This window comes from Eptesicus fuscus, chromosome 10, assembly GCF_027574615.1.
Source record: "Eptesicus fuscus isolate TK198812 chromosome 10, DD_ASM_mEF_20220401, whole genome shotgun sequence".
NCBI lineage: Eukaryota > Metazoa > Chordata > Mammalia > Chiroptera > Vespertilionidae > Eptesicus > Eptesicus fuscus.
In genome coordinates, this window is record NC_072482.1 from 46,448,982 (window position 1) to 46,472,781 (window position 23,800).

General features: G+C 39.0%; 1 protein-coding gene across 4 annotated transcripts in view; it reads right to left on the reverse strand.

The window, feature by feature from the left end:
- Window positions 1-23,800, reverse strand: part of BACH2 (BTB domain and CNC homolog 2) — a 335,928-nt gene that overhangs the window by 198,362 nt on the left and 113,766 nt on the right. The window lies entirely within an intron of this gene.

Here is a 23,800-nt window from a genome sequence, read left to right on the forward strand (position 1 = left end):
ATAGTGTCTTAACAGCATCAGAACATTAGAAGGGAGAGCAATCTTGAAGGTTATTTGGAGACTAATCACCTTTAACAGACGAGGAAACAGGCCTAGAGAGAGTCTATGACTTTCTCAAGAGCATTCTAATGCAGGAGGTGACAGAAGCACACACTGAACAATTCAGAATAATGAGTGACAGGTCCAGGGCCAGACCTTGCAATGAGCCAGGGTAGCTCCCACTCCCTCTGGAAGACCCTCTCTCTGAGTGTTCCAGGCTTGTGGCTTGCTCCCACGATCTCCACACCCTCCGAATCAGGTGAGTGACAGGAAACAACAGGTAAGGAATAGAAGGACATCTGCCTATGCTCAAAATGTATTTATTCTGAGCAATAAAAGCAAAAATAAACAAATGGGACTATATAAAAACAAAAAGGTTTGAAGGAAACTGTCAACAAAATGAAAAGACAATCTACTGAATGGGAGAAGTTATCTGAAAATAATATATCCAATAAGGGGTTAATATCCAAAATATATAAAGAACTTATACAACTCAACATAAAAACAACAACAAAGAGTCCAATTAAAAAATGGGCAGTGGACCTGGATAGACATTTCTCTAAAGAAGACACGTAGATGGCCAACAGACATATAAGATGCTGAATCATTAAACATCAGGGAAATACAAATCAAAACCACATGAGGTATCACCTCACACCTGTCAGAATGGCTATTATATAAAAAAAAAAATCAACAAGTGTTGGTGAGAATATGCAGAAAAGGGAACCCTTGTGCACTGCCAGTGTGAATGTAAATTGATGCAGTCACTATGGAAAACAGTATGGAGGTTCCTCAGAAAACAAATTGAACATTAAATAAATTAAAAATAGAATTACTATACAACCCAGCAATTCCACTTCTGGGTATTTATGCAAAGAAAAAGAAAACACTAATTCTAAAATATATATGTACTTCTATGTTCACTGAACATTATTTACAACTAGAGGCCCGGTGCACGGAATTCGTGCATGGGAGGGGGTTTGTCCCTCAGCCCGGCCTACACCCTCTTGTAATCCGGGATTGCTGGCTCCTAACTGCTTGCCTGCCTGCCTGCCTGATCGCCCCTAACCACTCTGCCTGCCTGCCTGATCACCCTGATCACCCCTAACCACTCGCCTGCCTGATCTCCCCTAACTGCCTCTGCCTTGGCCCCCACCACCACACCTTCGTCCGGAATGACATCCAGGAAGTTGTTCGGCTGTCTGGTCTAATTAGCATTTTATTATTATAGATAGCTAAGATATGGAAGCAACCTAGGTGTCCATCAATAGATGAATGTAGGTATGTATATAGTATATATGTATACATATAATGTAGGTATGTGTATAGTATATATGTATACATATGTACATATGCATAGCATATATACACACATAAATGTATACACATATATATACATATACACACACAATGGAAAATTACTCAGCCATAAAGAAGGAAATCTTGCCATTTGATACAATGTGGATGAACTTAGAGGGTATTATACTAAGTGAAATATGTAAGAGAAAAACAAATACCATAAGAAATCAATTATATGTGGGATCTGAAAAAAACAAATGAACCAACAAGACAAAACAGAGATTCATAGATACAGAGAACAAACTGATGGTTGCCGGAGGGGAAGAGTTGGGGAAATGGGTGAAAAAGGTGAAAGGAAATAAGAGGTACAAACTTTCAGTTATAAAATACATAAGTCAGCAGGATGTAATATACAGCACAGGGAATATAGTCAATAATATCGTAATAACTTGGCACGGGACAGATGGTTACTGGACTTACCACAGTGATCGCTGTAAGGTATATAAATGTCAAATCACTGCGTTGGGCACCCAAAACTAATATAATATTGTATGTCAACTATACTTTAATAAAAAAGTACTCATTCTGATGGCCCTAGCTCCAGTCTACCTTTTGAATAGCAATGTACTAGTCAGTTCTGGACAGGAGGCAAAACAAGTGTTATCTTGACATGGTCTAGTCCAGTGGTCAGCAAACTGTGGCTCGCGAGCCACATGCGGCTCTTTGGCCCCTTGAGTGTGGCTCTTCCACAAAATATCACGGCCTGGGTGAGTCTATTTTGAAGAAGTGGCATTAGAAGAAGTTTAAGTTTAAAAAATTTGGCTCTCAAAAGAAATTTCAATCGTTGTACTGTTGATATTTGGCTCTGTTGACTAATGGGTTTGCCGACCACTGGTCTAGTCCATGGCGAGAGACCTGCTGAGAGCCTCTAGGCCTCTAGTCTATGGGTTCAGGAGGAGCCACACACTGCCCCTCCCAAGGTTCAGCTACTTCAGGGAGAGAATGATGGTGGAATGTAGAAAAGGGGAGGACAGACAAGCCAGCCAGGGAGAGGGTACATAGGTACAAAACTCCAGAACTCAAAGGAGGGCTCATCCATATGTCAGGTCACGCAGCAGGGGAGGAGTGCAGGATCATACACACAGTGCTGTTCTGGGTGGGGTTGTCTGTGGTCTGTAATTTATGGGGATATAATAAACTCCATGCCTAAGACACAACAGCGCTGAACAACCACTACTAAAACACAAAATATGTGTTTAAAGAGAATTACCCACAACATGAGGTTTTCCTACATGGCTGGACCAGCAGGATTGCAAAATCCATCATTGTTATGGGCTAAAAAGGCAACCAGGAGGGACTTCTTAGAACTTTTAAAGGAAACATTTTGGATGAACCTCTTAGTCTCGTATGACCGCTGGTTACATTTAACTAAAAGCACATGGCAGTAGGTGTTGGAGAGATACTCCATTGGAAGACTATATAAAATAAGTACTATTTTTGGAAAAGGAAACTAACAATAGATAACCTGAAAGTGCCAGACAAGGGCTCATGCACCTTCTCATGCTTTTCTAAGCATTTAGGAATCAGATTTAGCCTTTAGCTGAACTGCTTTTATTTCAGGCAATATTTAATTTATGCAGATGATTCACCTGCAATATTAAATCTGTAACAACAACAAAATAGCAAAAGGCTAGAAATACAGGAGGCTTACTTTGATCACTTGACTTAAAACTGCAACCTCTCCTCATCCCCAAACTGACACTCCTCTTACCTTGTTCTATTTTTTCTTTTTTTTCATAGCAATTATCGCCTTCTAACGTACTATAATTTGCTTATTTATTTATTGCTTATTTTTGTTTCCCTCCACTCGAATACAAGCTACCAGAGGGCAGGAGTTTTTGTCCTCTTTGTTCATAGATGTATCTCATGTCTAGAAAAATGTGCAACACACAGTAGGTGTGCAAAAATGACGGCTGAGTCAGAACAAGACATGGTGAGCTGTCAATACTATACACAAAGCCCTACAAGGAATTTCTTTCAATAGAAATCACCGAAGTTAAAAAAACAAACATTCCAATTCAGAGGTCAGCAAGGGACGTCTGCTATCAGAAGCAGGTGATTCACTCGAAAGGTTCCAGGGGACCTGATCTCCCTGTAGGTGGGGGGCCAAGCTGATGACCTGCTTCTGCATACATTCGGGTGTAGGAAGGGAAACTGAGGTAGACAACGAGCAGTGTGAAAAGATACTTCACAAGGGTTTGTCTTCGGTAGCCTTGTAATATTAATACTTTTGCATAGCGCTTCCCCAGGCAAAAGAAATGCTTTCATAGTATCTTTCTGACCCTAAGCTTGCTTGTAACAACCCTTTGAGGCAGTTAGGAGTGTTCTCTGAATCTCAGAGATAAGTATGTTACTTGCCAGGGTGGTGGGCCAAGATGAATCATCCCTGCCTTGGTTTAAGAAAGCAAGTACGAATTCAGTACTCCCCCCGCCCTCCCCCATGGCATGGCCAAAGGTAACCCTCCCAAAGGTGGGGGCCCTAGTTGCCCACCTCCTGTGATTTCCTGCCAAAGTGCTGGGAGAGCAAGTGAGTAATGAGAGAACTCTGAAGTCTCTGCTACCAAACAAGCAGGCATTCCGGGTAGTATTTATTTAAGACTCTGTGTTTCTAAGGTTATGCTGGAGGTCGGTGAAAAAGAAAGGCAGCAGACACACAGCCTAGGTTTACAGGGCGCACTCCAAGCTCTGCCCCAACAAAAAGATGCATTCTTTGAATGGGAGGACATATTCACCAATGATAGAGCTAGAAAGGGGTTCATATCCAAAATTTATAAAGAACTTAACTCAACACCAAAAACAAACAAACAAAAACAAACCAGCAATCCAATAAAAAAGATGCTCAAAATCACTAATCATCAGAGAAAATTCAAATTAAAACTACAGTGAGATATTACCTCATACCTGTCAGAATGGCTATCACAAATAAATCAACAAACCAGCGCTGGCGAGTATGTGGAGAAACGGGAACCCTCGGGTACGGTTGGTGGTACTGCAGATGAATGCAGCCACTGTGAAAAGCAGTGTAGAGTTTCCTAAAACAATTAAAAATGGAACTGCCTTATGACCCAGCAATTCCATGTCTAGAAATACATCCAAAGCAACCTGAAACACTAATTTGAAAGAATATATGCACCCCTCTGTTCACCGCAGCATTATTTACAATAGCCAAGATTTGTAAGCAGCCCACCAGTAGATGAGTGGATAAAAAAAAGCTGTGGTAGATTTACACAATGGAATACTACGTAGTCGTAAAAAAAAAGAAGGAAATCTTGAGATTTGCAACAGCATGCACACACCTGGAAAGCATTATGCTAAGTGAAATAAGCCAGTCAGACAAAGACACGGACCATATGATTTCACTAATATGTGGAATCTAATGACCAAAATAAGCTAACAAAAAATAGAAACAGACTCATAGATAGAGAACAGAATGATAGCTGCCAGAGAAGAGGGGGATTGCGGGGCTGGGTGAAAAAGTGAAGGGATTAAGCAAAAAACAAAACAAAACAAAAAAAAAAACCCAAAACAAACTAAAAAGCCTTCCTAAACACAGACAACAGTATGGCTATTACCAGAGGGAAAGGGGAGTGGGGGAGAAAGAAGAATATAAAGGTGGGATAAATGGTGACAGAAGGAGACTTGACTTGTGGTGGTGAACACACAATACAGTATATAGATGATGTATTATACAATTGTACACCTAAAACCTACTTAGTTTTTTAGCCTATGTTACCCCAATAAATTCAATAAAAAATATATTTAAAAAGAAAGAAAAAACAAACAAAACTCTCCTGTGCAGAAACTGTTCGATAACATTGGGGAAGGAGGGACCTAAAATGCAACTCACCAAAACCCAGAAAGACATGGAAAGCATGGAATGGGCAGGTCTTGAGACTCTCATCTCCACGCAAAGAGAAAGTGTGCAGTATCCAGAGAGAAGAGATGGTATGGTAGCTGGGGAGAATTAACAACCAAAGGGGATAAATCAGCTCAGCGTCTAAAAACACCTACAGGTTCTGTTGAACCTTCCCGCACTCTTCTACAGCTTCAAGCTCACAAACAGGAAATTGCTGGCTATGACAACCTGACTCTCAACCTCCTGAGAGAAGAGCTTGCCCCAAAAAGTTGTGAACAAAGTGTGGAGCCAAAGGGTGAGAGGTGAAGAATGTGAGTTCAAGTTCAGGGTATGTGGCATTTAGTGGAAGGAAACAATTTTCAAACATATAGGAATTATTTTGGATTTCAGCACTGGGCTCAATACTGGTCAACATCTTCACTAATAGCCCAATACTTCATAGAAATGAAGAGAAATAAAACTGAATTACCAAGGGACTTGTGAAGACGTGAGATGAACTTGTTCATTGATTCATATGTTCATTCACTCGTGACATTCTGCATCAGGATATTTTCAGAAAAAGAAGACTCTTAATTGGCCTAAACAAATAAGAAGATTTATTGTCTCATACAAAGAGTTGCCTAGAGGTAGCACTGTCCCAGGATGTGTTTAAATTAGCAGCTCAACAACATCATTATAAGGACCCAGGTTCTCTCCATCTTTGCATCTATTTTGATTTGATCGGACCAATCAAACATCCATCTCCTGGGTCAGGGACTGGGGCTGGAACCAGCTGCACTAGAGCAGCTGGAGGCCAATAAATACTTCAACCAACTCAGGGTGTGCTGGGAAGAAAGGGGCTAATGTCCACTGGAAGGGCTGCCAGAGATGGCTGTAGATGGTCCCTCAGCAAGTGTCATTGTGCACCTGCCATGTGTCCATTCCCATGCTGGTCACTGGAAACACAAAGATAAGGAGCTGCTTGCCTATAGAAGCTTAGAGAATAATGGGGGAGACAGACATTTATGAAATAACCATGCAAATAAAGATAAATGTGAACCTGTAATAAATGCTATCCTTTAAAGGTACACAGTGCTGTGAGAGCATAATAAAGGAAACTTAGGTTAGATTGTGGGGGTGGGGGGTAGGAAAGGTATTCCTGGGGAAGGAACACTGGAGCTACTGCAATGGAGGATGGAGATGCATTTCCGACAGAGGGAGCATATGGAGTGGCCAAGTGGAAAGAGGGACTATAACACATTCAAACACTGTCCCCAGACAGAGACAGGGGTTGAGTTTGGAGCAAGATGAAGCTGAAGAGGAGCCAGACCACATGAGTTGTACTACATAATGGAAGAAAATATTAACAAAGATTTTTTTTAAATTTAAAAAATCTTAGGCCTTTTGTTCACATCATTTGACACAAAACAGAGCTCTAAAACATCTTAGTGCACGGATGCTCTAAGCATATTAAATGGCCACTGTGTCCATGTCCTTCCAGTTGCTTCACTTAGAGTCCCACGGAAAGAAAGGCCGGGCCACCGGGTGAGGAGGCAAGGCATGGATGTGCCTGGAGCCTGGGCTGAGCGATGAAGCCACATAGTCGTAACGGACCCGGACAGGAAGGAAATAAGTAAAGAGGCCTAGGTATGGTTAATAGCAAGATGTGAGAGGTGGAGCAGGGGCTGCAGGAAGACCCGGGAGCATCGTGAATGGAGGGACTCTGCTGAGGGGCAATCTTACCTCCATCCCATACCTTCAGGGGAAACTCTAGCGTTTACGTTCTTCCTGTGTTCGGGGGAGGTAACAACAGTGAGATTGCAGAACTCAGTTTACCTCTGTGCTTTTTGGGGATGTGCTTGCGTACTTAGCAAGAGATTACACAAAATTTATTCAAGATAAAGTGGCACAGAGTCCTCTCTCAGCAAATGAAAAAACACACTTTAGGAATAAACAACACTACCACTTCTTCATGGGGCTGAAAAATATTACCTCTTACTCTGGTTTCTTATCACTATAAACTAACTCATAATCTCTCAATAGCTGAGTATAAATGGTCTAATTAACCATCCTGTGCCCTTCAAATGCTTAAGAATTTCCATGGTGACTAACCATGCATTTCTTCTACCACATGGATGAGCATGTAACTAAATGAGCTCTCATCCTCCAAAGCAGGCATTTAAAGTGTGACAACGTCATCTCTGAGAAGCTTGGCCCTTTTGAATGAGATAACTAATTACCGGGTGAAAAGGCAGTCTTTTCCCCACTGGGAAATCAACTATGTGGTGTAGTGGAATGAAAGGCATGGACCATGGCGAATCAGGTCTGCAAAAACAGTAAACAAAACAAGCCACAGAACAATTAACACATGGGGATGAAGCAAAACAGCACCAGCCGCACAACTGATTTAATTTTAAGAAAACTGAATCTATGTTTCAGGAAGAAAGGGAGAGTCAAAATACAAACAAATATATACATTTGTGTCCTTTCAAAGTGAATACTTCCAGTTGCCCCACTTAGAGTCCCATATATATATGAAACAAAACACCCTGCAAGCAAAGTAAGACCACTAAGAGCAAAGTAAAACTCATATACACAGACCCCACAGACTACACAAATTATTTCGTCTGAATTATCCTACAAAATTAGTAAGTGGTCCTTATATACATGTATTTTATCACTCAGGAATACATCCTATGTGTCTTCCAGAATCCCAACTGCTAACAAACACATAGCGTTGAACCATGGAGATGGTCTATCTTTCGAAATAGGGACATAACCTGTTTCCGCTAGATCAGGTGTAGCTGGTAACCGAGAGCCCATAGATACTACAGTAACACAGAGAAAAGGAAATGGATGATGAAATCACAGGTAATTCAACGAGCTGGTGACATGATTATGCACAAAACTAGGGAGACGAGAGAAGCCGAAAACACACACACAGTACCCACTATGTTCCTTTTTAATTCAATCAAACTGCATATATATTTGAGATCTTTATCATAAGCAATATAAAAAACTGACAATAAAAGGCTATCTGAATGGAACGTTGGTCACTTGGTTAAGTGTCAAGCACAAAAAGAATCATAATTTTTTCCTACAAGCTTTTGAACAAAGTGTGCATACTCTTGACATCAGCTGATAAGCTTACAGTTTCCTCTTCTTCAACAAAGCTTCTTTAAATTAAACATAAGCTTGTTTTTGGTATCTGCAAAATACATGTGGGTAAAATTCAAAGTTTTAGAAAGGCAGTTGCCATAGAAACACACGACTCCCTGAAAGAGCGATTCGTTGTCTCTTAAGGGGACCTGTCATTACAGATATTTATTCAGTGTCTGTGTGTGCGCGTGAGGCCGCAGACAATGCATAAAGAACAGTCAGCACACACACTGGACAAATACACAAATTAAATAAGTCAAGTACTTTAAGTAAGGGACGATGGGCCCCATTGTTGTGTGTGTGTCAAGAGTTGGGGGTTGGAATCATGTGAGCCAAACCCTGTGATGCTGCTGAAACGCAGCCATCATAAAAAGATTTATTTAAAACACAATTCTGCAACAATCTGGGCATTGCACAAGTTATCACTATAGACTACTTTCTGTGAATTCTTTTAAAATGTAGATGCAAGTACTAGAAGCAGCCCTTACAAAAATAGCTTTATTTTTATTAGGAGAGGAGACTCAAGCTAAAAACAAAAACAAAACCAACAAACTACATGGGAATTGTGTACTGCAGACTTTTCAAATACATAGTGTCAGTATACCTAAGACAAACACCACCTCTTTATTAGATACTTTTGTGCAGCATTCCAAAAATGCCACCCAGTTTTCAGCCAGACTAGACTACAGCTCTTCAGATTTTGGTCCCTCTTGAGACAAAGGAACCCCACAGAGACAACATTGAATTTGGATTTTTTAATCAAACAACTTATTGGTCCTTAGGGAAGGATTTCCACTCTAGGGCTTTCCCCAGAAAAGGCCAAATTATCACACTGCCCTTTGACGATGCCATCACCCTAAATGGGAGGAAACAAAATAGATATTTTAAGGGGCTATGCTCCCCAAAATCCTACAATAAAAATTTGGGATTAAAAGAAGTTCAAGCCATCTGAGTCATGATTTGTATGAAATGTGACTTTTCTGTAGATGTATTTATCTGTGATCAGTACTAATGATTTGAAAATCTTATTCATGACCACAATAATAATAATGTTTTTCTAATGAAACACAAGCATTTGTTAACATTGCATATTCAATCCTTGTTAGGTAAATTACAGCTACTGTTAACCAAAACTTCTGGATGGCAAGACTGATACCATCCCTCATGATTTACCCCAAATCACAGATGTTGAACTTCTAAATTAAAAAAATATATATAAACAATAACGTACACATGTGCTTATTTGCATATGCAAATATAAAACGTATTATGATTAGGTATAGTTGCACAACTGATTACAAAGTCATTTAAGGGCTAACTCAAAAACCAATCAAGTAAAATCTAGGTAACCTGGACACTGACATTATTCTAAAAAAAAAAAAAAATCAGAATGTTTAAAATCTCACCTTCCCATTGCTAAATGTAACAGATGAAAATCCAGCAGTGGTGGGTAGACCACCGTGCCAACCACAGACATGATGGATCAGTCCAGAACTACGTGAAGACATCATATTACCAGGCAATGGAACAAACTGGCATCTGTGTGGTAGTGACAGGTCTGAATATGTGTATTGGAAGAAGTGGAGCATCTGGCCAGATGAATTTACTTGAATTTCACGGTAGGAGTGCACTGACTCCTACTAACCCTTTAAGACCCAGAGCAAGCAGGAGTTCCTTAGGGAAGCTTCTCTGAAACCTGGGCTGAGCTCAGGAATGCGACTTCAAAATATTTCCTGAATCTCCACTACAGCACATCCTCAATGATTTTCAGACACCAGCTTTCTAGAAAGCTTCCCGATTCAATCATAAATGTAAAGGCAGTGTCCATATCTGTCTTGTTCATCTCTGGAGTCCAGAATTGGTAGAGCTCAATAAATGTTTGGTGAATAAATGAATGAATGTAAACACTGGATTTATTTAAGTTACTAATGATCTTATCTATCAGATAATTTATTAATTTGGTGAAGATCTGATGAAAATGGTGTGGATTAAAAGAAATAATATTTTTACTTATCTCAAAAAAATTCAGAGACCAGAGATCTGTCCATTAATATGGATTTTAATTTCCTAGAACAAGGAAGCAAAGAACGATCAGGATATTCTTTACTTAAAACCTAGAGGGCTAAGGAACTATCCACACTTCATAGCTACTGTCCATCCTTTTATCTTGAAGGAACAATGCTCTGGGCATGACAGATGAGGTTACACAATTACAGTCCACTCTTGGCACGTGTCTCAAATCTGTAAATATGTCCTCTGTTTTCAAAACAGATATGTTGGTTTTTAAAAAATAACAAAAGAGAACCATGTTGATCAAGTAAAAGTAATTGATATGGCCTTCAATTCTTCTAAAATCTTGAAAAGCTTATTTTTCCTAAGCATACCAGTCACTAATTAAGGCAAAAACACACACAATCAAAATAAACAAACAAAGCGCCTTCTTTTGTTTCATTAATCCTCATCTGAGGATATTTTTTCTATTGATTTTTATAGAGAGTGGAAGGGAGGGGCAGGAGAGAGAGAGAGAGAGAGAGAGAGAGAGAGAGAGAGAGAGAGAGAGAGGAGAGAGAGAGAGAAACACTGATGTGAAAGTGACATCAATTGGTTGTCTCCCACATGTGCCCCAACCTGCAACCCACTTACATTCCCTTGACTGGGAATCCAACCTTCGACCTTTCAGTGCGCAGGCTGACACTCTAACCACTTAGATACACTGGCCAGGGCTCACCTCTCTCTTAATACAATCAACTTCTCTAAACATGACATATACATGCACAGAAGACTGGAAAACTGTCTAGTGGGGATTTAGTAGAGAGTCACATGAGGACTTCCAACAGCTCAGACAGTCTCCATCTACACAAAGAAGGACAGGTTCTCCATGCTGCAATTGCTTGACAAACACACCATGGTGGTCTTTTTACTTCTTCTGACATAAGTGAAATAGCTTCTTGATTCTATGTATTGAAGGCATCAGGTAAAAACAACGAAGTGATGAATATTTACAATGCAGATTTAATTTTTCTACAGTAAATTTCTCAGATTTTCTGCTATCCCACTAATTTTTACTTCAATTTGAAAGGAGTAAATAAAATGTGAAGGCCTAAAAGGATCCATTCACCTTTTCAGAATTAGTTATCTAAGAACTAATTTTTCAAACAACTTTAATCTAGAGCGCTATTTTAATAGGAGTATTTAAACTATAAATTTATAAAACTGTTAAAAATTTTTATAAATAGAGAACAAAAGTAGATATTGTCTTCATCATTAATATGTTTTTATTGATTTTTAGAGAAAGAGGATGGGAGAGGGATAGAGAGATAGAAACATGGATGAGATCAATTGGCAGCCTCCTGTAAACCCCCTAAACTCTTGTTTCATCGGTCGATGCTCAACCACTGATCCACACTGGCCGGCTGTCTTCATCTTTAAAAAAAGTAATATAAACTGCCATTATGTAAAATTACAAACTCCCTTAGCCATTCATGACACTTCAGGAATGAGTCTGTCTATACAGCTTGGTTTCCCAGAGAGCTGAAGAACTCCAGAGTTTCCTTAAGATAGAAATATTTCCAAAGTATACCACATATCTTTATATCTCCATGATTAGGCCCTAAACCATATTTATTTCCTTGGTAAGTTATAACTGAAAATACCATAAACTATAAGTGCAGTTTAAAATGTGAAACATGTATGGTCATAGATGAATAATATATGTGCTGTGGACCATGGGACAGCAAGGATCCCATTTGACCCTCACCATACCCTGAAATCTGTCCTGTCCAAAAATAAAATAAAAAATCCTGTTGTCAAGTTCTATTTGGCTCAGTTGCGTCTTCCTCACAGAGGCAGCATGACTTTCTGGGGAGTACAATGTTGTTTTGAAAAACTAGTTAGTGAACCCAGGGCTGAAGAAGTTTCCTGACACCTGGTTTTCCTGTTCTCTAGGTGGGCATCTGCCTGGATGTTGCTGTCAGTTCCCTCTGACAGCTAAGGCTTCTGCCTGGAGAGGCTCTCAGAGCTCCGGGCCAAGATGCACTCGCCTAGCTCTCTTCCTGGAATGAAGCTTATTCAGTGGTTGGGGAAGAGACCTGTGGTCAGTTCTCAAATCTCAGTTCTGAAGGTTGGGAGTTCTCCAATGCCTCGCTTCTTTTTGGCAAGGTATTCTTATAAACTGTTGTTAGAAAGAAACTGGCACAATCTCTTTGAAAGGGCAATTTGGAGTGCTCTCTCTCTTTCTGGACATCGAAGTGTAAGAATGTACATACTCTTTGACCCAGTAAATTTCTTTCTAGAAATCTAGCCACACCATTGATTATGAAAGTAAAGTTTTGCTAAACCTCTAACACTAGGGGATTGGTTAATAAAATAATGGAGTCCAACAATGGAAACCTATACTGCCATTAATATTTTAAATGATAATGCAGACCTATCTTAATTGAAACGTGAAGATTTCTATGTATTTTTTTTATTGTTAAGTTAAAAAGTATATGTAGCGTACATAGGAAAAAGTCTGAGGAATATATATTAGAGGTTCCCAAATGATTCTGGAAGCTCTTACTTATCGAGTCTCATAATTTTTTGACAGTGGCTCCAGGCCAAAACAAGTATCTAACAGAGTTCTGTTTAAGTAGTTAGGTCCAAACAACTTAATAAATATTTATGTCCTAATGACTTAGTAGCTATTTGAACTGCTATTTTTTCCTTGTTACTGACCCAAAACTTATTAATAGAATGTGTGTACCTGTGGGGCATGCATACTTCAGATTTTGGAATCAGATAGGACAGCGTCACCTTCATTTTCTCTTCCACATTGGTTTGCACATGGTACTCACTTTTTAATCATTAAAAATAACTCAGCTATGCCCGGCCAGCATGGCTCAGTGGTTGAGTATCAACCTATGACCAGGAGGTCATGGTTCGATTCCCAGTCAGGGCATATGCCTGGGTTATGGGCTTGATCCCCAGTGTGGGGCATGCAGGAGGCAGCCAATCAATGATTCTCTCTCATCATTGATGCTTCTATCTCTCGCCCCCTCCCCCTTCCTCTCTGAAATAAATAAAAATATATAAAATAAAAAGCACACACACACACACACAAAAACACCTCAGCTATCATAGAAAATCCACTTTTGCAAAGATATCATCAAAAAGAATGGTGTATGATCTAATGTTGAAACTGTGAACTACCTCCAACAAGGTGCTGGATAGATGTATTTTCCTTGATGATAGAAAATACCCTGCGGCAACTTTGTGACTTTGCTGTGGTGCCCCCAAGCACCTTGGCACACAGCTTGGGGATGGCTACTGCCTAACAATATTAACAGCTACTTTCTCTCAGGTTATGAGTGATTAAAAAAAAAAAAAAAGATTGTCTGAACCTTTCTCAATAAACATGTTTACTTTTCACAATGAAAAGGACCATTACATATTTACTGACTTAGACATTTTCAAAAGTTTATTTTTCTTTAGCTTAAACAACAAACGTTTATTTCTCACTGTTCTGGAGGCTTAGAAGTCTAAGATCAAGGCCCCAGCCAATTAGGTGTCTGGTAAGGACCCCTTCCTGTCTCCTTGCAGTGAAAACTTGATTTGTCCTTAAAAAACTGCTCTCCTCAATTTTTTACTCTTAGAAAAGTCTAAGCATAAACAGCATCAAAAATTGAAAGTCTTGGATGATGCCTTAATCCTAGAAACTCCACTCCTGACAAACGTTGTGCAATAACTCTTACTATGCTTGAACCCTTCCCCGATTGGCGCACAGATAGGATCTGTGAAGTCATCGGTGTCAGGACACTAACCCAGACGTTCACCCTACTTCCTGCGGGTAGCCACTACAATAGTTTAACAATAGACTCTCTGTCCCCCAGCTGATGTGCTTGTAAAAGAGCACGGTCATGCCCTCGTGGGAACCGAGCTGCACGCGGTCCTTTGCTCTTGGTCTGCAGAGCTGCCGTCTCCAGGTTAACGGGGATCCTTTTGAAACAGGGCCTGCTGCTTTTCACCCCGAGTCCACTGCTGTGTCTTTAAAGGCCTCCACTGCTCTTTGTCCTTCTGGTTACTTCTGCCATTTGTCAGTTTTCGCACCAAAGAAATGAATGGCTTTTATAACAATTGGAACTTTCAGAACCAACCGAGTGAGTTAAGTATAACAGATATTTCACCCCTTTGGTATTCAGTTGTTTGTTTTATCCCTTGTGCGAGTAGGTGCCCCAAAAGGAATATTTTCCACTTTAAAGCTATTTTTTAAAACCTGAGGATTTAAAAGTTTTGGCACTGAAGTTTTATTGTGATCAATGTTTTCAAATCATTTACTTGGTTACTAAAGAAGTGGCTAAGGAATTACTTAAAATAAACTTATTTTTCCAATCTAGGACCGTCTATAAATATAACTTAACCTTTACAAATTTAAGTTAGAATTAACAATGCTGCCAGTAGTAGAATGTTTAAAGTAAATTTTTGCATGAAGTTTAATAGAAATGAATCCTAACAGTCTTAGATATATTCTTTTAAAAATGAAGAAAAGTAAGATCTTCCAATCTTCCTTTACCTGCATAGTTATTCCCTACAGTACTTACGCCTTTTGACATACCATACACTGTACTTATCTTATTACTTGTCTATCTCCTCCAACTAGAATGTAGGCTCAATAGGGACAGGGCTTTTTGTCTATTTCAATAACTGATATATTGGAGCATGTAAAACAGCCTGGCTATTGTAGGACTCAATAGGTATTTGTTGAAAATAAAGTGAATGAGTGACTAATTCTTAAATACATTTTATAATTCCATTTTAGAGGACCAAAGAAGAGAAAATCCTTTAAAAATGAACACTAATATTCATGCAAACCAACTATTACATTTTTGGAGGTGAAAATCAAAGTCAACTATTGATTTCACTAAAACCCACAAATTACAGAAACTAACTAATTTATTATGTTGACTTTCAAGTAAAGAGGACTTCTGAATATCAAAGTATGGGAAATTCATGCAGAACACCTAAAAATGCTAGGATGAGCATTAAAAACATTTTTAAAATTTTATGGCTCAAGTGCAAGAAAGTAACAATAACTGTTATAGGCCATAAATGACAAGAAGACTAGAAGCCAGGGAGATATCAGCCAATCCCAGCTGAGGGATTTAAAGGACAAAGTCTATAGGATAGGAGACAAGCCTAATGCCCACACAGGGTGTGAACATTGAAGCCAATATCGCTGGAAGGTAAAATCCTCAGTGGGTAAACACACACACACACACACACACACCTCTCCCAGGGGAAGAAGAAAGAAAGGTGATGTTTTAGTGATGGAAGAGAAGGAACAAAAAGAAAAAAATTTCCTCAGAAAATTCCAAGGCCACTCTTACAGTGTTTGGGATCAGAAATTATACATCTTCTCCCAAACACAAACATTTAACCACAGAGCCCTATGATGCAGTACCCAAACACCAGGCAGAAGCAAATGCAAAGCCTCTCTAGAACAATGGACTTTAAATCCAAGTTTCAAAGGATTTTCATACACAGAGTCACAAGTAAATGAGTTCACAAACAAAAATCACAAACACACAAAGAAGTAAGCTGCCATGAACAAGAGTGAGAAAAAAACTGCAGAATCAAACCCTCAAGGGCTGCAGATATTGGATGCACCAGATATAGAATAAAAAACGGATATGTTTAATGTGTTTAAAGAAATAAAACAGGGTATTACATATGTTTTTAAAATTTCAATACCAAAAATAAGTAGGCAGGTTTGAGAAAGAACTAAAAATAACTTGTAGAATTAAAAATACAATACTTTTAATTAGAGATACGGTGGGTGAGTTCATCACCAAATTGGACTTAGCTGAAAGGGAATTAGTGATTTGATAGATAAAGAAATTGTACACAAGCTTGCAGAGGTAGAAAAAAATGAAAACAGAAAGATTAAAAGTTATGGAGAGTGGAGTATGAAGGAAAATATAGACAATGGAGGAAAGGAAGTATTAGAAGTGATCAGACTTGAGATTTTCCACAAATATCAATCATCAAAACTTCAAGAAGCCAAGTAAATTCCAAGAAGGCTAAATACATTAAAAGAAATCTTCACCCCAATAAAGCCTGGTAAAACTGCAGAACACCATCATCAAAAAAAGACCTTCAAGACAGGCAGAAGGAAAAAATAGATTACCTTCAAATGACTGAAAATTAGATTTATCTTTGATTTCTCAGTAGAAGAAGAGAAACCTGGGGAAGACGTATTTAAAATATTGAGAAAAAGTAATACTGAACCTAGAACTGTGTACTAAAAGTTACTTTTCACAAACAATGGCAAATAAAGGCATCTTCAGTCAAACAAAAAATAACAAGTTTATTTCCAAAAGCATGTATTAAAGGAACTTCTAAAGGACATGCTTCAGAAAAAAGGCAAGGTGATTTGGGATGAACTAAGAATGGTGAGCGAAGAAAACAGTAAATATTTAACTAAATTTAAATAAACATAGACCACATAAAAAATGCTGACTGTATACAAATTGTAATAATGTATAATATAACAATAAGATAAAACTAAAAACTGAATAACAATAGCATACTAAGTTGAAAAAGAATGATCAGAATTAAAGAATTCTAAGATTCCCGAACTGTTTGGGAGAAGAGAGAAGAGAATGTGTAATATAAGACTCATTATGGTAAATAGTACGCTAACATCTCGAGGGTAAGCACTGAAATGAATAGTATATAAAACTGCCAAGCTTGTAGAAGAAAAAACATCTAAAATAATTAAAGTGTAATTTGACTGGACATCCTTCCCAGATGAAGTGGGGTTGCGAGGGAAGCCTGGGTCCCGGGTGCGAGAGGAAAGCCGGTGCCGGCAGCCTGGGGGAAGGAAGGCCTACTCTTGCACGAATTTTGTGCACTGGGCCTCTAGTGAAATTATAAAAGCAAAAACAAAGCAACTCATTCAACCTAAACAAAGGCAATTAAAAATAAAGCACAGAAAAAGTAGGACAAATAGAAAGCAAAATGTAAGATGAATACAAATGCACTATTATTTTGAAAATACAAATGAAAGCAACCTACTAAACAACAGAAATTGACTACAATTTCTGGTTAAAAGACAAAGACTGTCTGATTGAATTAAGAAACAGAAAACATGTCCACACAAACACTTGAATGTTCATAGCAGCTTTAATCATAATAGCACAAAACTGGAAACAGCCAAAATGTCCATCAGCTGGTGAATGGTTAAATAAATTGTGGTATATCCATACAATAGAATGACACTCAAAAATAAAAAGAAATAAAATACTGATAATGTTATAACATGGATGAATCTCAAAAGCGTTATGCTAAAGGAAAGAAGTCAAACACCAAGGACTACATCTTGTATGATCCCATTTATATGACATTCTAGAGAAAACAATACTGTAGTGATGACAAGCAGATCAGTGGTTTCTGGGGGCCAGAGCTGAGGGAGAGAAACTAACTGCAAAGGGCATGAGGCACTTTCTGATGTGACGGAAATGATCTATATCTTTGTTGTGGTGGTGGTTACATGACTGTATACACTTGTCAAAATTCATCCCACTGTGCACTTAAAATGTGTGACTTTTACTGTATATAAATGATACCTTTGCAAAGCTAATAAGAAAGAAAAAATACAGTTATGCTATTTGCAAAACACAAATCTAAAACCTTTTGTGCTCTTGAAATAAGGAATTGGAGAAAGACATTTGCAGACAAATACTAACCCCAAAATCTGGTTTAGCTAAATTAAACACATACAAAATTACTTTTAGGCAAAGAGATTAAGAGGGTTATGGAATATTAGTAAAAGTAATTCACCAAGGAAACATAATACTCTATGCTTAACAACCAAAATTCACAGGTCCTTATGGAGAAACTGATCATAAGACCATCTTATTTGTGAACATAAATGCAAAAGTCTTTAACAAAATGTTAGCAATTCAAATCCAGTAATTTACAAAGAAAAATTACATGCCTAAGTTTGAGTTATTCCCATAATACATGGCTGTTTCAATACCAACCAATGTTATTCATTACATTAGCAGATTAAAGAAGAAGAAAACACAGGATGATGTCAACGGATGCAGAAAAAGCACTCAATAAAATAGAACAATCATTCGTGATTAAAACTCTTAGTGATAAAAGAATAGAATGACATATCCTCAAATTAGGAAGGGAATTAACATTATATAGATTAGAAAAGAAAAACACACACACAAAGCTAACATTTGTTACAAATGATATAATGATTTAAATAGAAAGCCATAAAGAATTTACAAATTATTTTTATTAATAAAGAGACCAAAAAGGCTACCACATACATGGTAAAATGCAGGGCCCCTTCAACAGTAAAATGGCTTGAACACCAATTGAAGCGTAGTAAGCACAATGAAACATGCTATAGCAATGAAAATGAGTTAACGAAAGTTACACACATCAATATGGATAACTCTCAGAACATAATGCCTTGGCAGGTGTAAGTGACAAAATAATCAGTATGATTCCATTTATATAAAGGTTAAAATAATATAGTATATTGTTTAGGGATACATACATATGTGGTAAAATGGAAGAAAAGCAAGAGAGTGATTAATGCAAAATCCAGGAAGGTAGTTGGGAAGAGGAGAATGCGATAGGAGAGAGGTATGCATGGGTTCCAATAGTAGTGATAATGTTCTTGAGATGAGGAGTAGAGATGTGCATGTCTCCTTTATTTTATTTTTTAAAATGTACCAATATGCTCTATGTTCCTTCTATATGTATGGCATTCTTCCTAAAGAATTAAATGAACTTGAGTGAACTTTGTCACAATGCACATTTTAAAGTATTGTAATATTATTTCAAGTAGAAAAACACAGACATTTAGGAAGTTATTTTTCTGTATCTAAGTTTTAAATTAATATTTATTATTCTTAACTCATCATAGAAAAGTTGAGAGTCCTCATTCATACAATGATTTTCCTAATACAATGAAATCATAAGAAACTCTCATGACAGGTATTTTTTTCTGGATTGGCTATTTTATTTTAATATAATTGAGGTATAATCAACATATAACATTATATTAATTTCAGGTATACAATGTAATGATTCATATTTGTATATAGGTTTTAAAGGTACATAGCAAAATAACTGTGTTTTCATAATTGCCTGCATAAGACAGAAGAAAAACAACAAATGAACAAATGCTAAGGAAAGAACATTCACTAATAAGTAATGCCAAAAAGGCTTGAATTCTTATATTAAAAACTTCTCAGTGGAAAAGACCTAATCTCTTCTTTTAAAGGATAATCCTTTAAAAGCGAAATTTTGCACAAAAATAATGAGCTGATCAATGTCAGAAAGAGTTGAAAATATTTTCCCTTTTCATAAAATGTTTTCAAATTGCCAATATAATTAAAATGATATTGATGATCCAGCCATCTGGATGCCCCACACAAAATATCCCAAATGGTACTCATTCATTACCTACCCTTCAAAATCAGTCTTGGGTGACAGGGTCACCCAAGCCAGACCCACTGCTTATCTCCCACCAGTCCTCATGCTGCCCCTTCCTCCAATTTATCCTCTTCCTCTCTGCAGAGCAATCTTTACAGAACACAAATATTACCCCAATTACTTCCCAGCTTAAAAATATTTCAGTATTGACCCATATGCAGACAGAATATAGCTTCTAAGCCACTGAGAATATGGTCCTCTTTCTACTGTCCTTTCTGCTTCTCTGCCTATATGCTTTAAATATGTTTTTGTTGACTTTAGAGAGAGAGTAAAGGAGAGGGAAAGACAGAAACATAAATAATGATTGGCTGCCTCCTGCACACCCTCTGCTGGGGATCGACCCCCCCCACCCCCGCCACAACCCAGTTATGTGCTCTGACCCAGAATTAAACCGGCAACCTCTTGGTGCATGGGTCGACGCTCAACCACTGAGCCACACTGGCTTGGCAGTGCCTATACGCTTTAGACCACAGCATTATAAATCAACTGCAGCTCTACTTAATATTAACATGTTAATATTAAGTATTATTTAATGGGCCCATACATTAGAATACTGTATATTTTTTTCTCTTCTTATAAGACCCTGTCTACCTCAAAATTATTATTCATCTTCAAAAATCTGTGAAACACCTCCATTCTGAAGGCTTCCCAAATCACTCTAGTCTACACTCCTTATGTTGCTGTCATTACAATGAACACATGCTGATTTAGTTATCTGTAGCTCTGTCTTCCCAACTACACTTCAGCCTACTTGAACTCAGGGATAGGGATAGTATCTTATTTTTCTTTACATTTCCAGTACGTAGCTCAGTACTTGGCCCATAAAATGCTATCATCTATTGAGCACCCACTGTATATTAGACCTGGACCAAGCTTTCCACGTTATTATACTGAGTTCCCACAACAACTCAATGATCTGTTATTATTCCTTTTTTTTTTTTTTTTTTTTTTTTTTTACAAACAAGGAAACAGATTTAGGGGTTAACGTCCTCAGAATCCTCTAGTTAGTCTGTGGTAAAGTTCTGATTAGAACTTGGGTCTCCTGGACTCCACGGCTTATGTTAACACCGTGCACCTCTGGTGAAATATAACTCATGAAATGTGAAATAGGTGATATGCAATCTCACCCCAAGTACGCCCTGGGCTGATGGCTATGAACTTTGTGTAGAGTGCTGCGGAGGTGTCAGGACCTCTGGGTTCCCCAGTTCTGTCACTGGTTACATGCAACTCAGCGTGGTCCCAGGCTCTCCCTGGGCCTCACTTTCCTCATTAGGGAGGACCCCATACGTAACAGATTCCACATCACATACTCACTCTTCAGACCTTCTAAAGCTGGTAAGAGTCTGATGGATCATAAATCTAGGTATTCATTCTTTCTAGTTACTGGCCTTGAAACATCTCTTCCTTTACTGAAAAACTGTTTCTGAAGGAAGGATGCCAGAGGCCACTTTGGGGCAGGCTCAGGAAAGTGTCCACATCTGCTCTCGGCCGGAGCACACACCTGCACTCTCCCTTTCCCTCAGGGCTGCGGACCAGAACAGCAGCACACAGTGTGGAGCTGGCCAAAGACACACTTTCGGTAACCGCACTTCGCAGAAGAGAAAATGAACAGCCCTGTGTTTAAATAATGTGCAGGGTGTGATACCGGCGGAGCCTCCACCCTCCTTCCTGGGGAAATGCAAAGTTAGCTGTGGCCTTTCACAAACCTCGGGGAGGATGAAATGTCAGCTGTAACTGAATTTCCTGGCTCCATTCCACTTGCCTCACCACCTTGCTATTATCTAAGATGACATTTTGGATATTCACATACTATAGTTAAACATCATCTCTCACTCAGACATCATGTTACAAACAAACAGCTGAATTCCACAGCTGTTCCTGCTAAAAACTAAAAGATCTGTAACATTTTTTGAAGGGCAAAAATCTGTTTGTTCATAGATGTCTCCCCAGCCACATTTTATGGGGCTCGTCCATTAGCTGTTGTGCATAAACACTAACCATACACGTTGCTCGTATTTACACACACTATTGGTTTTAAGTGACCACTCCTTCCCATCTCCCAAAAAAAGACAGCTAAGAAAATACTGTTCACTTGGAGGAAGAGAAACTAATTTTTTTTTTTTTTTTTTTTTTTTTGCTGTTCCTCTCAATAGAACCCCTGCAGGAACAAAAGTATTCACTGTGGTTTATATACTTGTCACTCAAAACAGGGCCCCTAGAAGTGCCACGAGCCTTCCTATAATTTCACTTCTACTCAAGGAGCTGTGTGTATCAATACTTGCTTTGGGCACAAAATGCAGAGCAGCCGAATGGCATCTTGGCATTAGTGTAGATGAGAATTATTTTTCACATCCCACCCCTTGCGTTCCTGGGAGACACTGTTAGACCATCACATGTTTTTAACAGCAGGGTCAGCCTGGCTCATTGGGGGACCGGACCATACATGCACATTCACGTACTGAGCGCCTACTGTGAGCTACATGTTATGCTACATTAGCTTCAGGATTCCCTGAAATAGCCTTAGGAAGTAGGTATGTTCTCCCCCATTTTACAGATAAGGAACTGAGTGCTATGGTAACCACACTGAGTAAACAGCAGAAGAGCCAAAACTTGTACTTAAGTCTCTCTGAACCTGAGGCCTGGGCTTTGAGCTACTCCGTGATCCCGCGAGGGCAGGGCTCTCTGATCTTCCATGGCTGTGGATCACGCTGACGAGATTCACCAGCCCTGCTACCAGCAGCTTTAAGAGGGGGCTCCAGACCATTACTCTTGGACCTCTGGAGCTCTTTCTGAAACAACCTATTGTCCTTCACACGTCTCGCTTCCAGGCTGGAACAGTACAGCATGGGAGATGCTGCAGACAGACCTCAGCCATGAGTCTTTTGATTGATACTGACAGCAACCTCTGTTCCATAGACATATAACTTTTAAAAAAAGATGTTTTTATTGATTTCAGAGAGGAAGGGAGAGGGAGAGAGAGATAGAAACATCAATGAAGAGAGAGAATCACTGATCTGCTGCCTCCTGTACACCCCCTACTGAGGATCGAGCCTGCAACCTGGGCATGTGACCTGACTGAGAATCGAACTGTGACCTCCTGGTTCATAGGTTGATGCTCAATCACTGAGCCATGCCGGCTGGGCCACAGATATATAATTTTAATCACCACTGCATTGTAACTCTTATTGACCTTTTCACCTCTGAATCAAAAACATCATTTTCCCCTCTCTCACGTAAATTAAAAGTGGAAACATCTTGCCTATCTCCAAACGAGCAATGTGATTCCTTCTTCTAGGACTCCAATGTAGTGTTCCCCTCTATCTGGAATGCCCTCCCCCTTTTTCTCTGCCTGGGAAACTCTGCATTCTTCAAGGTGTAGATCAAATGTCACTTTGCCCATCAAGGATTTCCTACCTTTCCCAGCCAGCAATGCTTCACCCTCTGCATGCCCACACATTAGGATAGGCATCTCCCAGCAGTTCTCACCTTTAATATGGGTTTATCACTATACCATTTCTCACCCTCACCTTGCCCTGTGGCTAGTATGATGCTTGGCACATCACAGGCCCTCAATAAAGTATCAGTTCCAAGGAACTGTGACGTTGAGAGCTTATTAATTAACAAGGTGAATAAGTAATGGGTCCAACATGCAGGCAAATCAACAGTCAATCTGCTATGCACAGGGCCAAGAAGCCCTTGCCTTTGAATAATATCCACGTCTCTACCAGGGAAAAAAGCACACAACTCATACAGGCGTACTTTCCTTCTTGCCTTTTCCCAACTCAGCCTCAGCAGGACACGCTGCTAAAAGTTCTGAAAAACCCTTTCAGTGTTGGCTTTAGATGTGAAACTGAACCTGGAGTGTCAAGTGTGTGTAAGCATATACATTCGGAACGCCTCTTCCCTAATTCA